Genomic DNA, 27,936 nt, shown 5'->3' with positions numbered 1-27,936 from the left:
TGGTGTGGACTTGTTGGGCCGAAGGGCCTGTTTCCATACTTTAAGTAATCTAATCTAATCTAATTTTTCAGAATGAGCAAATTCGTCTGGACTCCTTCCTTACTTCACATTCCATATGGTTAGCTTGCAGTCATCTCCCAAAGCTTGTCACTGCTTATTCTTCAGCTCTCAAAACACATACTGTATGCAGAAGCCTTGCCCTTTTTATAAGTGTGCGAGAGTGCAAGAGACAGAGGTGTGAGCATGATAGAGCACGTGAGCGTGCAAGACAAAGTACCTGTGTGCGCGAGACAGGGCACATGCGAGTGTGCGTGCATGAGAGAAAGAGAAGAGTTGGAGAGTGAGTCAGAGACAGTGAGTGACAATTCACTACTCACTTCAACAAATATTGCAGCTTCACAACTGCAAAATGTATGTGAAGATACAATAGTTACAAACGAACATGCAACTATCACTGCCATCGCAATGCCAGCCCCTGTTCCTTTCTCTCCAAGTCTTATGTAGCCACGAAAGCCACTGAAGAGGATTTACACAAAACTGCACTATTCTGATTATCTCATTGAAAAGTAACTGTTCGTTAATGGAATTGTAGCCTTTCCTATTCACAACTATTGCTGGCTGGACATTCCGACATGCTGATGACAAAGTGCTCAGTGCCAGTGGATTTAACAACATAAAGGTTACAACCTAGCTTGAAAGAAAAAGGTATAAAGACAAGTTCAATAACTATAGCAAAGTTATTAAAAATTATAACCCGGGGCAACATTAATAGTCACTTAGAGAAATGTGGACCAATTAAAGAAAGGCAACATGGATTTGTTAAGGGAAAACCGTGTTTAACTAAGTTGATTGACATTTTCTTTATGAGCTAACAGAGAGGATTGATGAGGATAACGCGGTGGATGTGGTATACATGGACTTCCAAAAAGCATATTATAATATGCCACATAAAAAGGGTTTAACAGCAAAGTTTAAGTGCATGGAAGTAAACAGACAGTGATAGCACAGATACAAAATTTAAATGACAGGAAACAGAGTTGTGGCAAACAATACTTTTCCAGAGTGGAAGACGACACAAAGTGGAGTTCTCCAAGGTCTGCAACCGAGTCTCAAATATACAGAGCACAACTTCAGAATCTGCAGATGACACATAACGTGGAGGCATTGTGAACTGCGAGAAGGACAGCGGTACAGTTAAAGAGAACGTAGACAGGCTGGTGGAATGAGCAGACATGGCAGATGAGATGTAATGTAATGAATTGCAAAGTGACACATTTTGGTGGGAAGAAAGGAAGCAAGGCAAAATGAAGAGGATGATTCTAAAGCAAGTGGAAAGGTGGAACCTGCAATGCTCAAATCATTGAAGGGCTAAGGGCAGATTGAAAAGAAATTGCTGAAAAAAGGACTTTGGACTTGATAAATACAGGCATAGAATGTAACAGCAAGAAAACTTTGGTGAGCCTTTATAAATCTCTGAAATGGTTTCAACTGGCAAACTGGACACAATCTTTTATTTTAAAGAAAGAGCCTAACTTGGTCACTGGGCCCAAACTAAACAGGTACGCCTACCTGGGGACATTGTTTTTTTAATCTCAAGCAATTACACTCTTCTGGGCTCATTCCATATGCATGCAGGTGCTGAATGTCCAAGTTAAATACCAGTTCGGCCAGAAGTTCTGATACTGGCTGATCCTTCCAGGCGCCAAATTTAAACGGCATCCAGGGAACACTTTATTCTTTACAAGCCAATAGCATCATTCAACCTTTGTAGGTCATTCCTGCCCACCCCCAGAATGGACAGAAGATGGATCAGCAATCCCTAGAGGTTTCCTGCAGTGTCCAGAGGGAAGGGGTATACTGTCTCTGGGAGATCTTAACAGGGAGGCCAGTCCAAACTAGCAAAGACAGCCTGGACTGAGATTCTGGCAAAAGTCAATCATTGCCTGTGCACAGCACAGGAAAATCTGACTCTATTACCACAAAAGAATGAGTGTTCTCTAGCACGCTAGCAGGATATATACCACTGTCTGCTCGATGCTAACTCATGGGCCACAAAGTATTTTTAAGTTTCCCACAGCAGAGTATTGTCACACACAAAACTGGTTGCCGGACATCTCCATCAGCTGCCTCTTGTGCACTCCAAGTGTCCCAATTCACGAGAGCTATTGATGGTACTACTTGCACAACAGTGGTACTGATTCTCTCACATCTGTTAAGATTAAGGGTTAAAACATAAACGGAAGTACAACACTCAGCAGCTCAGGTACTAATGGTTCACTGACCTTTCATGTAATCAAGGCGGCGAAGGAAGGATGTTTTTCTTCAAGTATACAGGGCATTGGTCAAACCATCTCACAGAATCACAGACTGGTCTAGCACAGGAGGCATTTGTCCTTTCGTGTCCACACTAGCTCTCCAAATGAGCATCATGACTCATGACAATCCCTTTGCACATTATTTTTATTCAAATGATCATGCAAAGCCCTCTTGAATATCTCAATTGATCCGGCTTCAACCACAATTCCAGACACTACATTCCAGATCCAAACCACTTATGTGAAAATGTTTTTTTCTCACCTTGCACTAGATTCTTTTACACATCACTTCAAATCTATGCTGTCTCGTTCTTGATCCTGTTGTGAGTGGTAACAGGAAGAAGAGGAGTGGTAACAGCTTTGGTCTACTGTATCCAGCCACCTTATGATTTTACAAGCTTCCATCAAATCTCCTAATATCCCCCTTCCTATCAAGAACAGGGCCAACCTCTCCAATTTATCATCAAAAGAAGTTTCACATTTGTGGCACCATTCTTATAAATTTTGTACTCAGTCCATTACATTCATAGCCTTCTTATAACATGAAACCTAGGAATGTACACAATACCCTAACTGAAGTCTAACATCTGTCTTATACAAGTTCAGAATCACCTCTTTGCTTTTACATTCTATGCCCCTATTTCAAATATTGCGTTCAGTTTGGGTTTCCTTATTTCAGGAATGATCACAGCATTATTACAATGCACAATGAGGCCATTTGGCCCAAACTTGCCCCAGTTCTATTATCTAGTGCCAATCTCCTGCTTTTTCTCCATGTCCCTGAACACTATTACTACTGAAAAAAAAATCCAATGCCCTCTCGAATTCCTCAATTGAAACTGCCCCCCCCATATTTCCAGATCAAGTACTCCATACCCTAACAACATGCTGCGTAAAAAGATTTCTCTCACTACCTGCACATCACTTTAAATCTATGCCCTTTCTTCTTGTTTCTTTTATAAGGATAAATTAATTCACCCTATCTATTTTTTTCAGTCTGCTCATAATTTTGAAAATCTCAACCAGATATCCCCTCAGCCATCTTCTCTCCAGAGAGAACAGTCCCAACTTCTTCAATCTACCCTCATAGCTGAAGCCTCTAATACCTAGGAACCATACTAGCAAATCATTCCAGCACTCTGTGCCACGCGTTTGCATCTTTCCCATAACCATAACAATACTCCAGCTGAGGTCTAACAGGACATAAATGCATTGGAATCAGTCCAGTAGAGATTTCTTATGTTGATACTTAGAATGAGTGGGTAATTTTATGTGGTTAAGTTGCATAGGCTGGAGTTGTTTCCACTGGGGCTTAGAAGACAGAGGTCATCACAGAAATGTATTCCATCCTGAATGGTCTTACAAGGTAAAAAGGGTGCTTCCTCTTGTGGGTCAATCCACAGCTAGGGGGCACTACCCTGAAATTATATGTATTGCCCTTTCAGAACAGAGTTGAGGTAAGAAATAATTTCGCTCCCAGGGGGTTTTGAAACTTTGGAGTACTACCTTATAAGGCAGTGAAGGCAGGGTCATGGAAATTTCTAAGACAAAGGTGGATGTATTTCATTCGACAAGAGAATCAGAGCTGGATGAGAATGTGGAATTTGAAACACAAACCCATTAGTCATGATCTCACTGAATAGCAGAGCAAGCTCGAAGGGCTGAATGATTGACTCCAATTCCTATTTCTTTTGTTCATTTGATCTTGGAGAATTTATACATTCAATACATTTAATCAATGTGTTTCATGGGAAAAGGACATAACCACAAAAGGTAGCTTCAGTCAAGATAGCTCAGACAATCGCAATCACACACATCACACTTTATCGTTATTGTACCTACTTTGCCCTTTGGATAGAACAGAAGCATCAATTGTGCAAAGTCCTTAATTCCTCAGATGCCCAAACCACATCCTTCTCACTGCTAATGCAAAAACAGCCTGAAGGACCATCATTTCAAACTGTATCTATGAATGCAAGAGAAGTGCTCACGTCCATGTTAACATCCCCTGAAGCTTCTGTGTCTGCAGGAGAACATGCTGAGAGAATACCTGACACAAGTCTGCAGACCCCTTTGAGGAGGAGGCAGCAAGACTGAAGATAGAACAAGGAGTCCACACTTGTACTGAAGGGGAGATTGGATAATATACACCTGTCTAGTGAGAAAGCAAACACTCTGCTACTTCCAGTTGCAAGTGAAGCAGCAACATCTTGGGTAAGAGTGCAAAGTAGCAGCCTTGGGAGTTCCAACATCAAGATTTGTGACTGCTATTTGAACAGGTCAATGATGTACAGTGGGAGAGGAAGAGAAAGGAACTTAAAGTAGAGAGAACAATATGGTTCTTTAATTAGAACAGAATGGGTGACAAGACGGCACAAATAAGTTAATGTCACAAAAAACAAATAAACTATTCCAATTGCTAACTTACCTGAAATTGTTCCCATGCCCAGTGGCATCTCAGGAGCTTAATTCTATTTAAAATCTTTTTAGTCACTAACAGAAGTTCTCCAAACTTCAATTTGCCTGCAGGAGTGAAATCTCACTAATTGCCTCACACACCACCTGTGCTCAGTTGCTATGGCATTTCAGAAAATATTTGCCTGAGCAAATCTTCACATTCAGCACTTTCATCATTTTTGGCAGATACCAGTAAAAGGAAACAATAATTATTAAAAGCCATTAAAATTAATAATGTTAGATAAATCATTTTGAAATGTTCAGGCTGGAGTAACAACATAAAGAGACAAAATTAGTTAACATTTGAAGATAAAAACACAGTTAGAACAAACAACAACAAAAGCATAAAATCCATCTCTTTATATAATCCCTCCCAAATTGCTCCAGACAGCTTTCAGATAGTCAGATTAAAAAAAGCAAGAAAGATTATCTCATTTTTAAAAGTATGAAACACAAGGGACAGCAAAGCAATAAAAACAAAGATGTCAGATCTGATGCAAATTATTAATACTTCTACATTAAAAGCAAAGTTCAACAGAAAAAAATACTCCAAGACAATTTTTTTTGATGGTACAAGACTACAGTCCCTGTTTTACAGAGCTGTTTTACAAGCTGAGTCAAGCACATATCGACCCCTGAGATTTGAACTCAACTGACCTCCAAAGTCTCTACAACTGGCAAATAAACCACTGGAGGAAATATGTCAGCTCCTCTAGTGTCACATTCTTGCTCAGACATAAATAGCAGCAACATCAACACAAGGTTCGAATCCTTAGCCCCACTTTCATTTCCTGTTAGTAGTGCTGAGACTCTCACAGGAAACCATAATATAAAACAAGCAAATGTATGAATCAGTATTTCCTTGTTGGAAAACAAGATGGTGACAACACAGTTCAAAGAATGCACACTTAGAACAATAACTGTCTTGGTAACTGAACAAAATCTCAAAAAACTTCTCCTTCTCAAATGAGCTTGAACTCCTCAAAAGGGTTAAAGAGAGAACAGGGGCTACGACACTGTTTAGAGGTTTATTTGTCTTCAGCATCATATTGCTGCCTGCTGATTGCTTCTCCATATCAGACACAACAGATGGATTAAGTAGCAAATGATTAAGGAGATTCAGATTCCGGGAGGATTTTACTCAGACTGGGCAAGGACTATTTTGGCTTTGCTAAAACGAAACCTTAAATGCTAAGTACCAGAACTACACGTTTCAAGTCTGTTCTTAGTATTTAGGAAAAACCTATACAAAAAAAAAGTGACATTAACATTTACCGAGTTCTGGAAATTTAATTATGAAGATTGGCACTGCTCACCTGAAAATGTTACAAACCACAAACTAAAGGTTCAATCAGAACATTTGCAGCTTTGAAAAAATACTGTTTGAAATTCAGGAACAGCATTTGAACAGATACCCTTAAATAAATGGAATGAAGCATGTTATTGCATGCGTGGCTAGCTATTAACACTTAAAAATACCCGAAGACCGAAACTTATTTAGACTTTTAAGTTAATTCTGTATGAATGGACTGGTACAGGCATAAATGTGGGCAATTTGATCTGACAAATAAAAACAGCTTTCAGATTACCCCAAGGCATTAGGCAGAAGGTACCTATAGGGCTGTTAAACAGAGCATGCTTAAATCAGTTCCACTGGGGTACATAATTAACCCTGCAATAGTAGTGTCTAAACAGCCTAACGTGCCACTATATTACTCACAACACAGCCAAATTCAATTGCATTTTACTAACTGTTTGATCACAGGTTCTGTTCTGACATCTACCAGAACCGAATGATGGATATAAGTGAATTAATTTAAAAACAATACTGCATCACTCAAACATTCACATCTCAGATTTGACAACAGATGTTGTGCAAATGTACAAATTAATTGTGCTCTATACTGACAGTACAATTCCTTCTCAGATTAATCAATATCTTCCTTTTTACTTAAATTTGTTCCAAATTGTCAAATGTTAGGATTTGAACAGGATAAAATTCCCTACAAGATATTTAGAGTTTAACCCTGGGCTCATGGGTCTGCATTCAAGCCATGAATTCAGCCCCCTCATCTGGTGGATCAGTCGAATTAGAGCCTCCCACAACGAAAGAGATTCGATGATTCAAAGTCAGGTGCAAGATCTTAACCTGATAAGCGAGCTGCTTACTGAATTGGTATAAGTTTCAAGTGGTGAGGGCAACCTAAACGTTAACACTCTTTTACACTGGCATGAGTCATATGCACAACGATGGGAATTGTCAGACAGGGAAGGAGTTTTTCGATGGAGGGGTTATCTACCCTGCCACCGAAAATGTCAGTGGGGTACACTTCCCTGCCACAGTCCAACCTCAGTCCTAGCTCACATAGATGTCGCTCCATCTGAGGGTAAGGTGATAAGACCAAGTTCACGGTTGGGGGTGGGGGGAAATGGGAGAATGAAGGTGAGGATGGGTGGCTGCAGTTGTAAGGATCTTGATGGCAAGGACAATGTGGAAGATGGACAGAACACCCAAGACCTGAACAAAGCAATACTCTGAGCTTTCTCCCATCCTCAAGCATCTGCAGCTTGACTCAAGAATGAGACCAGGTGGGAAATGGCAGATATAGGATCAAGGAAGGCAGGTTACCTTTCATGTTCCCTGTAAAAGTTGAGGACAGCTCACCACTCCCTCTGGCAATCTATCAGCAGAGAAGCACAAACTTCTGTCCACGAATAAGCAGATGTGTAATTAGTGAACATACTACATATTCTATTACCATCAACAGTTTTCACATCTTCACAAAAGCCTCTTTACCATAAAGCAAAGTTCACAACTGAAAAGGAGAATAAATCAAAATTGCTAGTTTCATTACAGAGGTCAACTTGTATAATTGAAAAGCATATATAAAAAAATACAGAACAGGAGTGAGGAAGGAAAACTTACTGTCACTCTGTTTCCAAAAGAAACAGTTAACAGCTCTGTTTTACAAGAGCTTACTAGTTTGGCTTTGTCCTAAGGAAACAAGGTCTCTCTTCTTTAAAATGACATTTTCTGTTATTATTCTTATGTAGAGTGGAACTTTCTCAACTAAGACAATAGCTGACATTTCTTTCAGCCAATCTGCGTATTTAGCAACACATAGCAGCTTATCCAGCTGTGTAAGAGTGTCTTGAGGGCCACTAAGAATCTCATAAACAGTAATCACACATTATTGCCTATTCCACCAACTGTGTCCGGGTCTCGCGGTATTCTCGGGTGAAGGATTTTACTCGGCAGTTTGAGAAAGGTGAAGAGCAAAGACCTCTTCCACCAGATGGTAGACTCCATCAGCCTCAGAGGGTCTGACCCTCCATCCTGTGGAGTCTGACAGGCATAAACAACAACACCCTTCAGAAACAGATGTCACATCACATACTGCTGCACTGAGCCATGCAAATAAGATTAGATTTCAAGAGGCCTTGAGTTTTATTCCCAAGTACCTCATTCAACTGCAGGGTTTTCCCTCTGACAGGTCACAAAACTATAAAGAGAGTTAGTTAGCATAATGGCTCTCTGGGAGCAACAGCAGAAGTAATCTTCAGCAGAAGAAAACCACAGTGTCCTTTTCAAGATATTAATACAGAATCAGCTCTCTGTACTTGCCAAATAACTGCAAACATGTGACTTCAAGACCAACCGTAAGCAGATTGTTTATCTGACTTCCAGCCAGAAGTACTCTCAAACTATAAATAGGCTTTGGGATCAGAACCAACAACCAAGAATTGAAAAGGTTAACAAAGCCTGAAGTGATATGTATAAGACTTCCTTGGTATTCTTTACAAATACAACCATTTCAGAGAACACAATCTCATTGAAGAAAAAAGAAAATTTCTTTGCTTGCAAGAATCCAACAATGGCTTGAGAGCATACATGTGCATGTGTTTGTGAGAGAAGTGGGTGGAATCGTACAATATTGCATGAATCATAATAGCTGTCAAAACCTTGAAGTTGGTTCTTCAGTAATCAGTTGTGCGTCACAGAATGCAAGTTATTGATATGAAGCAAAAATAGTTTCAATATTTAAATGAGACATCGTGTTAGGGTTAAAATGAATTGCAATTTAGGAAACCTCAGACTGCAACTCTTTGTGATCCATGACAGAGCTCTAAATATACAGTAAAATACATATTGAATATGCACTGAAGATTTTGAAAATTTATACAGGGTAGGTGTAGACTATAAAAATTGAAAATGGGCATTTCTTCTTGACAGGACTTCCTTACAAATGTAAAAATGACATATCCATTATCAATAGCAGAAATCAATTTGAGATCAAATTCGGAGACTACTGTGGGCATTTGGGTCATAATGTTTCTTTAGCACAGAGAGGAATTAAAACATTGCAGGAGGGAGGAAGGGGTGAAAGAAGAGACAAAAAGTTGTAGAAACGTAGAATACTTAAAGAGTCTATCAAATGGTGGCTGGCAGATAAGAGTTTATTCTCCCTCTGTTTGTAGATATTAGTGATTTTTTAAAATAACCAATACCTATCATTAACAGCATTCCTTTAGGGGAAACAGCTCCTTTAATAACACAGCTGCCAATTTCTAACTTGGAAGTTTGACAGAGGAGTGAAGTATTACTGAGCGGGACTATATGCTGCTTTTATTTTTGTCCTGCTCATCAATTATCTGTCACAGGTCAACAATCAGGAGGGGGAATTGTGACCAAATTTCCTCCTCTTAATCTACTGCTTTTGCCACCAGCCTATCAAGGGATAGTTGCAAACAGAGTGCCATCAATGAGGCCCTGTGTAGCTTTTATCATTTAAGCTTTGCACCCCTTGCTTATTCGGGTAAAGGACCACAACATAGTCTCTGTGCTAAGTTAGCCCGTAGCATGAAAAAAAACTGAGACGCAGTGCACAAAGGAATTTCAACTAAGCTCAGGATCTCAGGCTTAGAATGGGGTAAAAATGGTGAAGAATCAAACAGCTTGAAACCCCGGTCTGATGATGACTTGAGCAGTCAGTGTTCACCAGACTACTGGGTGAAGGTGTGAGTGTCACGTTTGTGATATGCCCAGTGCTCAGACATCCCACTGACACTCACTAAAATTCTCAGCAGAATAATATCACTTGACTGGCCCTGCCTGTGGGATTGTAGACCAGCTGGATCTACCACTTAGAAATATTTCTATTCTCACTCTCTGACTGTTGGCCATAACTATTGCCTGGGTTACCAATATCAAACTGCACTGTTGCTGGGATGCTCCAAGTACACATCCCCCAACACCCCTCAGCCCCTTCCCAAGAGGACGCGGCTATTGGGGGAGGTCAGGGGAGAGGCAAAATGTCAAACTAACACAATCAACTTGCCTTATACAATCTTACAGCAGCAAAAGGCATATACAGAAGTACACACTGCAACCTTAGCTCAACCTCAACACGTAGGTCTCATAATAATATGTCAGTTTTTGAAGTTCCATGTACAAAAATATTGGGAGAGTTCAATTTAGCTCAACAAGGAAATGGAAATGTGAGTGTAAATTCAGAGTAAAGGGAAGCAAATTTGTAAATAAAGGCATGCATTACTAAGTGATTGTGGAGAGGTCAAGGAAGCAAAAATTAGAAAACAGACAAAAGAAAAGTTGTTCAGCGATTGGCAGTATACTTAGTGCATGTGCCTGGTGAATACTGCAGATAGGCTGAGAGGACAGATCGATTCTCGGAAGTATGATATCACAGATATGACTGAAAAATGGTTTAAAAAAGGCCTAGAATGGGAGCTCAACATTCCTCTTACAGAGTTTTCAAACAGGACACAGAAGGGGATAAAATGGAGGAGGGATTCACACTACTGGTAAAAGAAACAAACACAGTTATGAGTACAGATAATGTATTCAAAGTATCAAATAAGGCCATGCGTGTGAAGGTGAGGCGGGCGGCATGGTAACTCAGTGGTTAGCACTGCTACTGCACAGCGCCAGGGACCCGGGTTCGATTCCTGCCTCGGGCAACTGTCTGTGTGGAGTTTACCCTTTCTCACCATGTCTGTGCGAGTTTCTTCTGGGTGCTCTGGATTCCTCTCTCAGTCCAAAGATGTGCAGGTTAGGTGAATTGGCCATGCTAAGTTGGCCGTAGTGTTAGGTGAAGGGGTAAATGTAGGTGAATGGGACTGGGTGGGATGGTCTTTGGAGGGTCGGTGTGGACTTGTTGGACCGAAGGGTCTATTTCCACACTATAGGGAATCTAATCTAAAAATATGGAGAAATCACACTGATGGTTCACATTATTGGAATGATAAACAGCCAGAACGAGGTAGAAGTACAAATATGTATCCAAATTACACAGAAGTGCAGAAAAAACAATGTAGGGAATTAACAGGGAAATTCAACTACAATAATCTAACCCAGCATAAAATCAGTGGAGAAGATATAAAGGATACAAAATTCTTAAAATTTGTACAGAAGTACTGTTTTAGCCCGAATGTAGTAAGACCATTGAGATGGGGCATTTCTTAGGTGGTGAATCTGACTAAATGGAAGGGTATTACTGAGGCAGCATTTTTGCATTAGTCTTCACAGTTCAGTTAGATTCAACCTCTAAATCTACACACTCCTAGTTAGTCTCCCACATTCTATTCTCTGTAAAGCTGTGTTCATTCTTGACTCATACCAAGATGCTGGTTGACCTACATTGGTCTTAATCGATTAAATCTTGATTTTAAAATCCTCAACTGTGTTTTCAAATCCCATCACGACTTTGCTCCTTATCTACGTGATCTCCTCCAGTCTACATCCAATCTGCACACTATTTCTGGCCTCCTGAAGATTTGCAATTGTAGTGACTCTGCCATTGGTGGTCATGCCTCAGTTTCTGAGGCCTCAAGTCTGGAATTCCCTACCTACAACTTCTGTCTCTCTAACTTGGTTTCCTTTTTCAGGACAGCCCTTAAAACACACCAGCCATCCAAACTAAGAACACCTTTTGTGGCTCAATGTCATACTTTGTTTTATAATATTCCTGTGAAGCGCTTTGGGGTCATAAATAGCTCAGCAGGTCTGGCAGCACCTGTGGACAGAAATCAGAGTTAATGTTTCTGGTCCAGTTTTGAGGAAGGGTTACTCGACCCAAAACATTAACTCTGGTTCTCTCCACAGATTTTTCCAGCAATTTCTATTTTTGTCTCCGATATTTAGATTAGATTACTTATAGTGTGGAAACAGGCCCTTCGGCCCAACAAGTCCACACTGACCCGCCGAAGCACAGCCCACCCAGATCCATTCCCTTATATTTACCCCTTCACCTAACACTACGGTCAATTTAGCATGGCCAATTCACCTAACCTGCACATCTTTGGACTGAGAGAGGAATCCGGAGCACCCACAGAAAACCCACGCAGGCACTGGGAGAATGTGCAAACTCCATACAGACAGTTGCCCGAGGCAGGAATCGAACCCAGGTCCCTGGCACTGTGCAGTAGCAGTGCTAACCACTGAGTTACCGTGCCGCCCGCCTCATCTTCACACACGGCTTTATTTCATACTTTGAATACATTATCTGTACTCTTTTACCAGTAGTGTGAATCCCTCCTCCATTTTATCCCCTTCTGTGTCCTGTTTGAAAACAGCATATACAGCACCTGCAGTTCTTTTGGTTTTTAATTAAGCGATTTTGGATGTGTCATTTATGTTACACATTTAATAATTGTTGTTATTTAGAGTATTACAGAAAAGAGCAATGTTCGCCCAAGAGCACAAGTTTTAAGTGGACAAAGGCCAATTTAATGGAGGTGGATGTGATTTGGCTTAAGTGGAGTGGAGACATTGACTTGAATGTAAGTAAGTGTCAGAGACATTGAAGGAACAGAGGAGGTTCAGGACAAGTATGTTCCCACAAAGAAAAAAAGATGACTCACAAATCTAACATCTTGCCCTGTCACCACCTTGATGGTCTTAGATGCCAAGGAGTATACACAGGTTAAAATAAAGGAAAAGACAAAGCTTGCACCAGATGTCAAAAGTTCAATGCTGAAGGAAGCTTACAGGAATATAGAAAGTGCAAAGGTGAAACTAGAAAGGAATTTCAGAATTTCATGCAGTTCACGTGATCCAATGGAAGCTAAATCTAAAACAAAACAGAAGTCGCTGAAAAAGCTCAACAGGTTTGGCAGCATCTGTGAAGAGAAATCAGAATTAATGTTTTGGGTGCGGTGAGCCTTCCTCAGAATTGGTCACCAGACCTGAAACATTAACTCTGATTTCTCTTCACAAATGCTGCCAGATCTGCTGAGCTTTTCCAACAACTTCTGTTTTTGCTTTAGATTTTAGCTTCCCTTGGATCACATGAACTACATGAAATTCTGAGAGTCCTTTCTAGTTTCACCTCTGCACTTTCTATATTCCTCTAAGCTTCCTTCAGCACTGAACTTTTGACATCTGGTGCAAGCTTCCAGCATCCACAGTTCTTTCGCTTTTTATTAAAGCTGAATCTAAAGTTGACTGATTGGCAAGCAGCAAACTATAATGGTCAACAAGTATTTTTTTGTAACTGGCAGGCTGTTTCCAGTGGGGGTCAGTGCCTGGTCTGTTGCTCAGTAGGGCATAAAACACAAGTTTAGTCCAAACTGAATAATGCATCCAGTCCTGGGCACCACATTTTAGGAAGGACATGAAGGCATTATAAGCAATATAGGAAAGGCTAGAAAAACTCAGCGGGTCAAGCAGCATCTGTGGAGAGAAACGGTAATACCATTTCATGGCAATTATTCACTGGAACCTTTTGTCATATTGTTGACCCATTTGAAATACTCTTAAGTGTTTATTCTCATGTGAAAAAAACATGCTTTGCTTGCTTCCAGAACTTCCAAGTCTTGAAACATTTCCAGAGGTGGAAAATTCAGCTAGCTGGAAGGGATGTGAGAGCGTGTAAGATGCAACATAGATCTGCAGGACAAGGGTGTCCATTGGGCCCATCAGGCTTCCGCTGGCTCTTTGCCAGTGAAAGCCAAAACCAATCCCATAGCCAGAGCCTTAAATCTTCAGCTGTTTCAAAAGCCTCATCGCATTTTCCCTCAAAAAGTGCAATGGCCTGTATCACAACCATACTATTTGGCAAATTGCCCAATCAATCTTTTATCTAAAGAAATTTGAGTGTGGACTGATAGTTGTCAAGGAGCAGCACTCCAAAAGCTAGTGCATCCAAATAAACTTGTTGAACTATAACCTGGTGTTGCGTGATTGTGAACTTTATACACCTCAGTCCAACACTGGCATCTCCAAATCATCGATTGTGGGAATTTGCTGTGTGTTTGTTGGCTGCCACATTTCCCAAGGGGCACATGAATACTTGCTTTCTATGAAGGGCTTGAGACATCCTGAAGTCACAAAAGACGTGAGGCTGTCTTTTTAAACAATCAACTTCTTTTCATGTGTGAATTCTTTCACCTCAACTGGGTCTATCTCTGGAGTGGACAATGTCACTACCATGGTAGCTCATTGTGACACTGCCCAATCCTGGCTGTATACTTTATTCTCCTCCAATACTCTTCTTTCAAAATCAGGAACACTACAGTTGAAGCTGGTAAACTAGCAAGGCATTGTCCCCTACATTTTCAGTTCTTACATGTGTGACTTCCAGTTGGGCTTTGTTTGTTTTGTGTCAGTGTAATCTCCATGACATTTCCAAATTAAATTTGATTTAAATATGAATGCAGCTGAATTCTAAAAAGCACACAGTTTAAGTACTTGCCAAGAAATGTTCATGCCTGGACCACGCTCTGCTGAGCTCAGGTATAAATCTCTATTACACTCCAATGCAAAACCCAGATTTAAAATTAATCTTCAGAATACATTTTACCATATCAGTGCTGCCCACTCTTTTTAACAGAAAGAAGAAAATTACAGGCTGCTACCTGCTAATGGTAGATTAAATTAATTATGGGTTAAAAATGTATTACCAATACCTTTTCCTGATGGCCATTAATTTATTTCTCTATGAGCCCTGATCCATTTCAATGCTTGATTTTATAATCAGTTATCACAGAGGTTACACTCTGTCTAGCATGACATCAACTACCTTTAAATTGGGGGAGGGGAGTGAGGTAGAAATAGATTGCACTGACTGTTTCTAGGTACCCCAGTTTACACACGCCTGATGCTGCCACATGGTCAATATTTAACGCTTAGGCAAAAAGGTCTAAGTATGACAATTGCTGACAAGAAAGAAGTTAATGGTTTATCTGAGCAACTCTCTCAACTCTATTGCTGTCTGAAGAGCTGTGTACCAGTGTTAACTCTGACATAGAAAACAACCAATCATGCTGATCTTTCTTTGTCATTTTCATACTCAAGCCAATCACCCTCAAAAAAGCTGCTAATTCATTCCAAAATACAATGCCACAAGTGCTGACTGACCTCTGAAAAGACACTCCAGTGGATTAATTTTCATTCAAAATCTTAGATGGAGAGAATCCAACATTCAAAACACCTCAATGACACGTTAGTACCTGTAGAGCAAGATATTTTCGGAATATTAATTTCAAAGCTGGGTTCTCAATTGAGATTGCAATCACAGGAACTGATCATCATGAAATAGTTGAAGGGAAATTAGTTAACAGCAATAACAAAAGTGGAAAGTCAATCCTATATTGCATCGGACTTCAAAGTCAACAAAAAAGAAAGATTGCTCATGATGTAAATCTGCCTGTTGATTCTCAAACTCCTTCAGTTTCACTCCCACTGCTTCCTGCCAAGTGCTGAAGTAACTGAACAAACATATGTATCCAGCCAAATGATCTGACTGTCTACGTACCTTCGAGATACACTATTCCCTCCAAACAGCTCAATAACTCAACATCCCACTGATATGATTAAAACGTACTGTTTAAAAACAAAAAGTGCAGATTAAAGTGGATGAGAATAACATTTTGTAAAAGTTTGATATAAGAAACAGAATCTTACTTTACATTAAAGTGGCCAAATTTGATTACCAAAATGATGGTTCTCATAGGGAGTAGCACCGACTGGGAACAGAGATAAGGAATTCAGATATAAGGAGTGAACACCACGCACAGAACAATCCATTGTGTGGCCCACTGATTCTTGCATCCAAATTTTTTGTAACCATAGATCTGTAAAAAGCATCCTTATGTATAATCTACAGCGTGAAGAATTCTAATGTAATTAGCCCTAGTTAGTATTCTGATAACAACATGCACCTCATTTATACAGCATATCGAAAATGTCAGTTCTGGTATGCTGGTTTCCAAAATTAATTAAACAGTTTGATGTGGAAGATCCCAATTCTTACATTTTATCTTAATAACTATCCTTTGCATTTCAAAATGCAACATACTCAGGTATCTTCATCCCATGCAAAGGACTAACGCAGTATGCTAGTTCGACTTGTGTGTCAATTATGAGGTGATTTGCACTATGGCATCAAGTAACTCAGCCGAAAAGTTCTCGCATGAGAACTGCTTGGCTTTTGTACAGAGGAGAGACAATGAACTAGGTTTAACAGAGCCAGAGGAATTTTGCCCATTGTTGAAATGGATTTTTACAACAATTTTTGACAATTTTGTCATAACTACTACCCAAACTACCTTTCCATTCCGGATTTATTAACTGACTTCAATTCCAACCGCACCATGGCGAGATTCAAACCCATATCATCAGAGCTTGGGCTTCTGAGTTACTAGCACAGTGACATTACCATTACGCTGCCATCTCCCCTCTGAGTACCTTTGAACAAGGGAGCCCTTCTGGAAGCCTTAAGCAAATCTGCAGGACTTTGCTGTCATGATCCTGTATGGCTGGATCCCAGCCATATGGCGGGATGAGGTCCTAAAGGTAATAACTGCCTAATGTAGAAACCTTTGTTGGCAGCAGGATTGGAAGACCATCCCTAAACCTACCCACCATAGGTTTAAATCAGTGGAGGAAAAATGGCAGTGGGGTCCAAAGTTGGCACCTTTTCACCCAATAACATACCTCCCTCACCAAACTTACTATACAGTGGAAATCAAATTTGTTCTATGCAACGATTTCGGTTCTTTGGGCACATCTCAATATTTACACACAGTGGTTGAACCCTAAACAAATAAACACTTCATCACCAACATTACTTGATTTGCCATTAAATGTCAGCCACTGCACTGTGGCAATTTACCCAGTTCAGAGTTTACACGAACAGGATTTGGCAAATACACATGAGCCAGAAGGGAGATGGTTTCCAGCATCTGCTTAGAATGTTAGGCTGTAGGTAACTGGATGAGAAAGGGGTCAGTGTAACCATTTAATCTGCAGAATTGAACGGGGATAGGTGTGTGCATCAGCTTGCTTTCAGTAAACAGTGAGGGATCAAAAAAAAAAGACCTGCTTGGCATTGATTTTTCTAGCATTTGCACTGGGATTACTGTTAAGATAGCACTAACGGTATTACTTTCTGATTAAGTGATTACAGCGAGTTAGAAATCTCCAAATACTTTTCCACTATAATTCATGCGGATGATGCATACACTTGCATCCAAAAACTGCTCTAGATAATGCTGTTACCACAGCAGGCATCACTCACTCCAGAAAACAAATCCACACCAATGCTGCAGAAGAGATGTTCTCTGCTGAAGCTGAAAAGGCACCTATTCTCTGTAATGAATGAGAATAGCCAACACTACAGAGAAAATTACATTTCAGGCTCATTCTTATCTGCAAGTCATTAACTTTTGATAAATGAATTATTGCAACTATTGCTGGAATTAATGCTATTCATAAAGTAACTCTAAATAGTTTAGAGTGAGGCTGTAATGATTGAAGAGTTCAATGTTTCTATCAAATATTCTCTAAAAACTCATTAAATGTAAACTACTTCACCCTCTGTAAGTGTATAAAACTGTCCTCTCCTTCAGTAATTTATTACGCCATAAGACAGCTCATGGCCTAAACTATTACATGCTTCCAATTAGCTGCTTGCAGCTTTTCTCTGAAAATTTAATGAGATAACACTATATAAAGCTGCTGACTTAAGATACTATGCATAGCTTTAGTTTTAATACAAAACGTTCAGCAAACATACTCCACATCTTTTACTAACAGTTGCACTGTGACTTCTGCTTAAAAAAAAATTTTGCATGTGATGCCTGTGGTTTAAATGAAAGTCTTTCCCTATAAAGAAATTTCAATGTTTTTAGGAAGCTCAAAGTCAGGGGAAAACAAAAAAAAGGTCTATGGTTTTAGAACAAAACACTTGTTAATAAGCATTTGCTGATAGCATTGCAAGCAGGTCATTCATACCACAATCGAAAGCCTGTAGTCATTTCACAATTTATTTCATTATGAGTTTCATCAAATTTTAATAAGGATATTAGAATCAAACTCACCAGAACACTATTGTGATGTATTTCAGTGAGCCCTACAGAGACAACGCTCCCAAATGAATGGTTAAAAATCATTATATTACTTGAGGCCTCGCTAAAAGTTGAAAGCCCAGGATTGCCACTGATTACGGAGTTCTATCAAAAATTAATTAAATCACTTAAAGCATAGTAGTCCTGGTTTTAATTCCTTTCTCTTTGCATCTACATACATGATTGAGGCTTTGCAAGACTGGCAACATGTTTTAAAAGATTGGATGTGCACGTGGTTCATATTGATGGCACTGCCAAATGCTGTTTCCCATTTAAGGAATCATTGTAAATGATCTTTTTGCTGTGTATCTGCACACTTCTTTATACCAAACCTCTTATGAGGTTAACAACAATTGAACAATATGCAGTTTCAATATAAATGACCTGTTTCTTCAGAAAAAAAAAATCTATCTATCTATACGTTAGAGGAATTCAACTTACTGCAGTGTTGAGGAACAGCCAACAAAATAGTTAATTCTGTGGCAACAGCGCACCACACCAGTCATTGTGTTCGAGGCTTGAGGCAAGAATTTCACACACTCAAAACGCAACCAGTTGCAGAAAACTAAAATTGGGCCCATGTATTTTGTGCTGCAAGAGTCGAAAGGTTACGCTCTGCCAGAACATCATTTTGATAGTGGCCAAATGTTTGTGATGATTGAGATTACAGAAAACGTACTTCTGTGTTGTAGGATGGCTGGCTGGGCAACCTTTGAAAAACTAACACATTATTTTCACCAGCAAGTAAGTCAGGATTCACAAGCAATTAATAAGAAAATAGTTTTAGTCAATGCACTGGACATTTTAGACAGATGTTCACAAAGATTTTGTGATATCCATTTCGGGATAGCCTCATCTGTATTTTCTTCGTTCTTCCTCAGTCAGGAATTCTTTCTGGTCGAGCAGCAGAGCTGGTGGTTTTCTCATGTCTCTCTCCCAATTCACCAACTTTCCCAAATGCAGACAGATTCTTACTGTAGGATCTAAAGATTTAGTACAGGACTCTATTTTTCAAAAATATTATGAGAAACTGATCTCAGTCAGCAGCGTTTTCTTATTTTCACTCTCCAGCAGGAGGAAGCAAGAAAAGGCGATAGCAGCATCAACCAGTTAGTGTACACAGACAAAAACAAAGTAAAAACTTGGAATGCAAACAGCGCCTTCAACGAAGGACTTTTAAAACACTTCAGAAACTGACTGGTGAATGTGGATAGCGGGAGGACGGAGTGACTAAAGGTTTGTATTTTGAGACAGGAAATGAAGGAGGAGTTATAGAAACCGCACAGCTGAGGACCCTGTCGCCATTGGTGGAGAAAAGAGAAGGAAAAATTGGGAGAAGGTCAGAGTCTGAGAAATTGTGTCAGGTTTCATTTAAGAGCCATTTAAATTTGAATGATATAGCAGCAGAGACAACCCAAAATGAGGTTGGGATCTCGAACAGGGTCCCGAATTCAAAGACAGCAATGGCTGCCAAGGGTCTCAGCCAAGATACAACAGCCATTCTGCTGTTTAAACAGGTATCCATTCTCACTACCATCCCCCTCTTCGAGGTTCTTGGAGATTGACCCTCATGATTTCATTGAGGAGTCAACACAATTTTCAAGCCTCTAAATGGGGCAAAGACATTTGGGAAGCATTGTGTCACAGGAAGCTGAATTGGGTTTGATACAAACTCCTTATCCTTTGGGTAGAGCTTCAGATTTTTAGCCAGCACATTAGTACTTTATGTTGTATGTTTTTTGCCCCCAAAGGGGGCAGGCTAACCATTCCAGGAATGCTGGGTTCATTTGCTAAGTGATCTGCCAATGCAGCTGACTGGTGTCCAAAATCTGATGTGCTGACCACCCCGACTGACAGGCTACACAGCCATTTAAAGGACTGGGTCTTGAGCCAACATGTCCATGTACCAAACACACCGGCAAACACGAGAGAGATTAACGAACAGCGACTGGGACTTACATATGTGGACATCCCAAAATGCACACCACAGTCTCGGTTTTTGTGTCTGAGTTTCAGACCACATGATTTGATTAGATTAGATTCCCAACAGTGTGGAAAGAGGCCCTTCAGCCCAACAAGTCCACACCGACCCTCCAAAAAGTAACCCACCCTACCTTTATTCCTGACGATTGCACCCAACACTACGGGCAATTTAGCATGGCCAATTCATCTGACCTGCACATCTTTGGACTGTGGAAGGAAACCGGAGCACCCAGAGGAAACCCACACAGACATGGGGAGAATGTGCAAACTCTACACAGACAGTTGCCAGAGATGGGAATTGAACCCAAGTCCCTGGTGCTGAGAGGCAGCAGTGCTAACCACTGAGCCACCGTGCTGCCCCATATTCTTGATCCAGTTTATAAAACATGGCAATACAAACTCACATGGACAGCCAGTAATACAAGCATTTGGACTGGGAAGCCTCTAACTATGGAAATCTAAGAGAGACTCCACAGGATCTGTGGTCACATAGAGCTGGGAAAGACAATGAGTCAGACAGTGAGTGTGCAAGAGGCAAGGCAGCAGGGAAGTAGTCAGACTGTGCAACAGTAAATGACTGAGGGAGACAGAAAGATCAAGAGTGACAATGCAAGGTCACATATGAGCAAGAGAGCATGTAAGGGAGTGACTGAGACGGAGAGCAAATGTGTAAAACTGAGTGTGAAAAATAGCAAGAAGAAGAGAAAAAGAATGTAAGTGAGAAATAGAGAAAGTGCACACATGACAGAGAGAAAGCCAGAGCTCACGGGTTGTGGGTGCGCAAGTGGAAAAAGCAGGTGGGTGAGAGGTAGTGCAAATGGGCGCAAGGGAATAAGCACAGACTGACAAGGGAGAGAGGGGAACCACATGCCATAGAGAGGAAAGAAAAGGAGTGCACAAGGGGGGAGCGCGGCCAGAGAGCGCGGGAGGAGAGCGCCACAAGGGAGAGGTGAGAATAAAGCGTGAATGGGAGAGGTAGGAAATGCAGCGCAAACGAATGACGGGGATAGGCACACAAAAGAAAGGGGGAAAATGGGCGCACAAGGGGGAAAGGGGGAAACAGGCGCGCAAGGAGGAACAGGGGAAACAGGCACAAGAGAGAAAGGGGAAATACGTGCGAGAGCGAGAGCGAGAGCACATGCACACAATGGAGCGAGAGACATAGAGGAATCATACGCAAAACGGACAAAAGAAATGCGCATGAAAGAGAGAGGGAAGTTGCGTGCACAAGGGAGAGGGGAAACACGCTCTCAAGAGACAGAGGAAATTCTCCACAAGACAGGAAGTATGCACGGGCTAGGAGAAAGGAGTAAACTGCATATGCATGGGAGAGCGACAGAGACAGCGCGAGAGCAAAAAAAGAGAAAATGCACACGCGAGAGCAATAGGAAGAGCACGTGCCAGAGAGGGGGAAACAAAGTCCGCATGCCAGATAGAACAAAAGAAAGCTCGTGCAACAGAGTGCAAAAGGAAGTGTGAGCACAAGACAGTGAGAAAGAAAGCCCGCATGTGAGACAGGGAGACAGAAAGAAAGCGTGCGCGAGAGAGGAAAGTGAGAGACAGAGAAAGTGACAAAGTAACGGGAGGGGGAGAAAAACAGTGAGAGAGAGGGAGAGAGAAAAATGTTAGAGAGAGAAAAAAAGAGAAAGACTGAGAATAAACCCTCAAACTTGATCTCCCTCACACACACACACACCTTACTCCACCTTGCCACATGAAAAAAGCTCCAACTGATTTCAACACCCACTTCGATAGTATCTCTGCCCAGAGTGGGTTCAGTTTGTGCGCCAGAAGGCTAAAGAAGTTTTATTCGTTGCCTTTGCCGCTTGGGAGACTTTAATGGCACTTTTTATTAATTACTTCGTTTCAAAATTATGAATTGAGAGCTTTCACACTGACCTTCTTTTGCTCAGCAAGCTACTTAGGTTATCTTCATTCCTTACATTCTCATTTGGACACAGGGTTGATGTTGTGCTGCTTATGAGGTTTAAGTCTTTGTTTGTTGCTGCCAAAATACAGGGTCAGGTTCGAAGTTGCAGAGCCGATTGGATAATATGAGTGACCAAGCTACATGCAGATATCTGACAAAGCAGTACTTGTAAAGTTCATCATGCTGAAGCATGTACTTATGATGAGCTTTACAAATAGAGGCATGGACTACAAAAACCAGAAGGTTTTTCTGAACGATATCCAAGAGTTCTACAATAGTTCCAATTCTGGGTACCTGAAGGGTGTGAGTGGGAAGGTCAAAAGGACGCAGAAAATGGCAAAGGACAAGGGCCCCGTGACTCCTCTTTCTGGCCCTAGTCATGCAGCAAAAACTGAATATGCAGCAAACTCAGGACTAAATACCTCGTCATTGGTTATCCTGAAAAGGGCTATTTTGGGCTGGTCTTTATCAAAAGGCATTCCAGAATGCACCAAGGTGACAGTTCCCATATATAGAGGAACCTCGATTATCCAGCATTCGATTAACCGAATTTCGGATTATCTGAAGAAGATCGCAAGGCGCTGATGCTTGGCTAAGCATGTCATCCGGCATTCAATTATCTGAACAAAACACTCTCCACCAGTGTCCTTCGGATAACTGAGATTCCTCTGTATTTCTTCCTGCCCTGTAGACAAGCAAATTTGCCTTTCCTTGTCTTCCCATAACAACACAACAAAGATCCCTGCCTTGTTGTACAGATGCCTGCACGTGTTAACTTGTACCATACCAACTAAGAACATCACAATGCCATGGGATGGGAGGCCCAGTTCATCCCAAGTTTAAAGTTCTCAAATGGTACACATTCCACACAGCTACTCTGTAGACAATTCACGGGTGGTTCTGTTTCAGGACTGGCAGAAACTTTGTTTTTCTACAAGTCTGTGCATCATTGAGAATGCTAATAAGACTTGCTCTGAGTCCAGACCTTTACAGCAGTCAATTACAGTCACAAACACATGAAACTAATTTAAATAAATTAACTGTTAGCTAAACCACAGCACAACACACATATCTTAAAAAAACCATTTAGGAAAGCCATAATTATTAGCTGGGCAGCCAAACCTTGTGCTTTAATTAACAGAATATCCTCTTAAGGACAGTGGAATAGTTTGTTTGAGCCAGGCTATTACTTTTCTTTCCCCAATTACAATAAACAATCCATAACAAAAGGTTTGTTGCAACACTAGAAGAAACTAGAAATGTTATTAATCTCATTAAAGGCCATAATGAATAATCCATCACAATTCTGCTTGCAATACAGGACAGAAAACTAATTATCTCAAGATCAGATATTCCATCATGAATATCTCCCACCTTCATGAAATATTTTGACATGCTGCTTTTCCACATGTTTAAAGATCCTCTCCCTTCCCCCATTGCACGAGAGCATCAAAAGATTCAAAGTTACATTTGAAACACCCACCACTAGGATTATAGGGTTGCAAGAACATTGCATTAGCTTGATTGACCTTTGCTATACAAAGACAAAGTAGGAAATATTACAGTCCAATATTAATTAATATAGCATCATATTGTTAAAATAAAACTAAAAAAGAACTAAATAAATCATTCCTAAAGCCCGAAACATTGATTCTCGGTTGCTGCCTGACCTGCTGTGCTTTTCTAGCACCACACACTCAATTCTGATCTCCAACATCTGCAGCCCTCACTTTCTCCAAAATCAATAAACAGCACATCTAAACATAGGACTGTGTCTTCAATTGTAACAGAATGCTCATTCAATCTTGAACCTTGTTAACAAAATACTGCAATAACAACACAAACAAACATGTTCACAATAGCTGGATAGGTTATCCAAACCACACAGCTGTTCATTGATAATATTATAGACCACCAAGCAGAAAAATAAGGTGTAGGTATTAGCCTAAATAAATATCAAATTTAATGTAAAAATATTTGCAGCTTAAGACTGTGGCTTTTCTTTCAACATTTTAATTACTTGCAATAGCCACAATATGTGAAGGAATTCCCCAGCAATAACACAACAAAAGGAAAAAACAGAAAACAAGATCAAATGCACAGGAAACAGAAGGGCTGCTGCAGTTTGAGAAGGTATCTCACCAACACCACCTTCCCTGGAGCAGTGAGGGACATGTTAAGGCTGACACCCGCATCCCATTAACAACTAAAACAAAAACTTAAGACAAGACTGTCAAGCACCTGAAACATGATTAAAACAATGAACAACCACATTGTATAAACTTTGGACAAGAGATGAGCCTTCTGGCAGGGATTAAGCTAAACAGAACCATAAGCATGTCCTGATTTTTTTTGGGGGGGGGGGGGGGGAAAAAGACATCACAACTCGTCTCGGTACTGGACAATATTTTACAAGTGTTTTTTGATCTCTGAAAACATGAAAAATAAATCCAATATAATGCTAATATTCAAATACAAATTACAACCTGGCCTAGAAAATATTATAGGAGAAAGTGAGGACTGCAGATGCTGGAGATCAGAGCTGAAAATATGTTGCTCGAAAAGCGCAGCAGGTCAGGCAACATCCAAGGGAGGAAGAAGGGCTCATGCCCAAAACGTCGATTCTCCTGCTCCTTGGATGCTGCCTGACCTGCTGCGCTTTTCCAGCAACACATTTCCAGCTCTAGAAAATATTATTACAAACTCAACTTGATTTACCTTTGAAAAAAATATTCAGTGAAGCAGTTATTTACAAAACATAGTTAAACGATTGTTTTCCTGACTCTCATACAGAAAAAAATTCTTAATTCAAAATCTCTCTTCAAAATTCATTATGTTGTACTCTATTGTTATATTGCATCCTGGGAGCTATCAGAGTCATTTTCATCTCCCTAAAACACTAGACAGGGTGAATGTTTTCTTATCTCTGAAAAAAAGTGGTCAGAGGAGTCAAGGTATCAAGACTTTATTTACAACCGAGGTTACATGCAGTTAATTAACCGGTTCCTGGAGGCTGTCTAAATGTTGAATCATGGCACCATTAGCTCTTTCAGTTTGTGAACACTGCACCCCAACCAAGAACAGCAGAAAAGTTCTGAAATAAAGGTCCATCTTATTGGCTTCAAGACTCATAGAACATTGCAAGACTGTATTGCAAAGACAAAAGTAAAATTCTGAACAAAAATGCCTATGAACTGCAGATAGACAAGCAGGAGGCTGAAAGAACATAACAAACCAAGCAGCATCAGGAGGTGGAGAAGTCAATGTTTCGGGATGTAGCCCTTCTTCAGGCATGGGGGTGGGTGTAAGGGGAGCTGTAGATAAAGGGGTTGAGGAATGGGGGAAGGTTTTGGGTGGTGAGTTAGGCATAGGTGAGCACAGGTAGCAGGTACAGTCTGGTTGCTCAATGGGAGGAATGAATCCGGTTAGTAGCTGGAAGGAAGGGTTGATCAGAGGAATGGAAGGGGCGGGAAAGGGCTGTAGTAGCGGGTTTATTTCTTTGTGTAGTCAAATTATAAAGGGGGAGTGGAAGAGGTTGCGGGGGGGGGGGAAAGAGTGGGGAAGTTTTTCAGAAACTAAAACAGAAAAGTATTGGGAAAACTCAGCTGGTCTGGCGGCATCTGCGGAGAGAAGGCAGAGTTAATGTTTCAAGTCCAGTGACCCTCCTTCAGAATGGATTGTAGGTAGGTAAAAGGTTAGTATATATGCTGAAGATGACCCTAAAATGACTCTGAGCTTCCTGCTGCCTGCCACTGATCCCTGGCCAATATCTCTGTCCCAGGTTTGCTGCAGTGCTCCAGTAAATCTCAGCATAAGCTGGAAGAACATCTCACTTTCCACTTGGGGACCCTGCAACCTTCAGGACTTCATATCAAGTTCAACAATTTTAGGGCTTCAGCACCTTCTCCCACATTCTTATCCTAACCTCCACACACCAGGCCTTGTCATCACATGTAAAAAGTGAGGTCTGCAGATGCTGGAGATCAGAAGCTGAAAATGTGTTGCTGGTTAAAGCACAGCAGGTTAGGCAGCATCCAAGGAACAGGAAATTTGACGTTTAGGGCCAGAGCCCTTCCTGATGAAGGGCTCTGGCTCGAAACGTCGAATTTCCTGTTCCTTGGATGCTGCCTAACCTGCTGTGCTTTAATCAGCAACACATTTTCAGCTTGTTATCACATAACACATTACCCATTGCCAGCCACTGATGGTCTCCCATTAGCAGCCATTCATTCTCCCAGGCTGACCTGTGCTCACTCCTTTGTCTGTCCAGCTCTTGTTCTTTCTCTTTGGGCTCCACCTATTTACTCCCACTCTTCCTGCGCTATTCCACCTCCCCCGCACCAACACTCTGCAATACTACCTTCAAAATACAGAGGAACCTCTATTATCCAACAATTGATTATCCAAATTTCAGATTATCTGGACAAGATCGCCAGGTCCCAATGCTTGGCTAAACTGTGCTATTCAGCATGCAATTGTCCAAATATTCGATTGTCCGAACAAAATACACCCTGCTGGTGATAATCTAGGTTCCTCTGTCAATACCAAACTTTTGCTTGCTATAAATCAGCTCTGAAGAGGAATCACTGGACCTGCTTTCTCTTCATAGATGCTGCCAGACCTGCTGAGTTTCCCCAGCAACTTCTATTAAAAGAAAACTCTGTTTTACTCACCACAGAGAAGGATGTCTAACAAATCAATGATTTTTATAATGCAATTCTTTTGAAGAAATATTCTGAATTATATGTTCAAGGTTGATATGAGAAGTGAAAGTTCATTATGCCTCACCCAGTGAACTAGCTGAAATAAGGCTGCACAGCATTCTGGGAAGTAATGTATGCTCTGCTCAGCTTTATGTTATCTGATGTTTTACAAACTTGTTTTAAATAGTGAAACAACCTTTAAGACTTCCATACAAAAATATAGAAAACACTGAAAATATTCACAAATATTTTCTTCTGACACGAATCAAAAGTGGATAATCCAACTATTTCAAGAAAAATATCAAGAGGAATATCCAGAGTACTTGCTCTTAGAGCTGCTAAGGTCACAGATCTGAAATGGTAGGCATTACCTAATGTTCTCCCCTTTGGCAAATATGTGGCTGGATAAGGGAGGGGGGCATTTAATCAGGCCAGGGATGGGTGAGGAGGAACCCACCACCTTCCATCCACTCCCTGATTAAGTCCATGGCAGGAAGATGGACTTAATGATGATTGTTTTCCCACTTTGCTGCCAATTCCGACCATTAAATCACCAAATTGATCGAAGCCTTTATGAAAGCCTCAACAAAAAGTGGCTAATTAATGCTGAGTTAAGGGTTCCATTGCATCCAGCAGTGGGAGTGGAGAGATCTCAGCACACAGGAAACATAACAAGTGAATCTTGGCGGGTTTACTTGTCACTCAAAGGCTCTTCAGACAAAGGAAGGCTTACACATGACAGTGCCTAGATACTGTAAGTGCTGAAACAGTGATTTAATGATCCATACCAACACGTCATAAAAGCATGCTCAAGAAAATTTAATGCTCCACTCGTTACCATGGTGATTACCACTTACAATGCTTTACCTAAACCAAATGTAATTTGTTCAAGTGTTATGCAAACAAAAGGCTGTTTGACTTTTCATTAATTTTTAAAGTCAAGGACAGTGAAAGTTCAAACCTTGTGTCAATTAACTGCAACTCTGATGTCATGTGATCAGTTATGAACCAGTACAGTTTTAATAGGTTCAGGAATGTGAAGGCCACTGTGATCTAAGTGACATACCAAGATTGTACCTGTAATGACATACTTCATTTTGAAAGCTTTCAAGCTACGCTAATTTCCCCTGTACACGTAATCCTGTTCCTACAAAATGACTGGTCTCTTCCTAGTACTAAG

The 27,936-nt window shown here is 40.7% G+C and overlaps 1 protein-coding gene across 6 annotated transcripts in view; it reads right to left on the bottom strand.

The window, feature by feature from the left end:
- ctbp2a (C-terminal binding protein 2a) overlaps positions 1 to 27,936 on the bottom strand; it is a 288,354-nt gene that overhangs the window by 206,692 nt on the left and 53,726 nt on the right. The window contains exon 1 of one of the 6 annotated variants that reach the window (XM_060842011.1): positions 18,582 to 18,648. The exons of the other annotated variants lie outside the window; for them this stretch is intronic. The gene's annotated coding sequence lies outside the window, so the exon portion shown is untranslated. Of the gene's footprint in view, positions 1 to 18,581; positions 18,649 to 27,936 lie in introns of those variants that run through there. 6 annotated transcript variants of the gene reach the window in all.

This window comes from Hemiscyllium ocellatum, chromosome 22, assembly GCF_020745735.1.
Source record: "Hemiscyllium ocellatum isolate sHemOce1 chromosome 22, sHemOce1.pat.X.cur, whole genome shotgun sequence".
In the NCBI taxonomy this organism is placed as follows: Eukaryota; Metazoa; Chordata; class Chondrichthyes; order Orectolobiformes; family Hemiscylliidae; genus Hemiscyllium; species Hemiscyllium ocellatum.
Note: the sequence above shows the minus strand (reverse complement) of the source record. Positions and strands in the feature narration are given on the sequence as shown.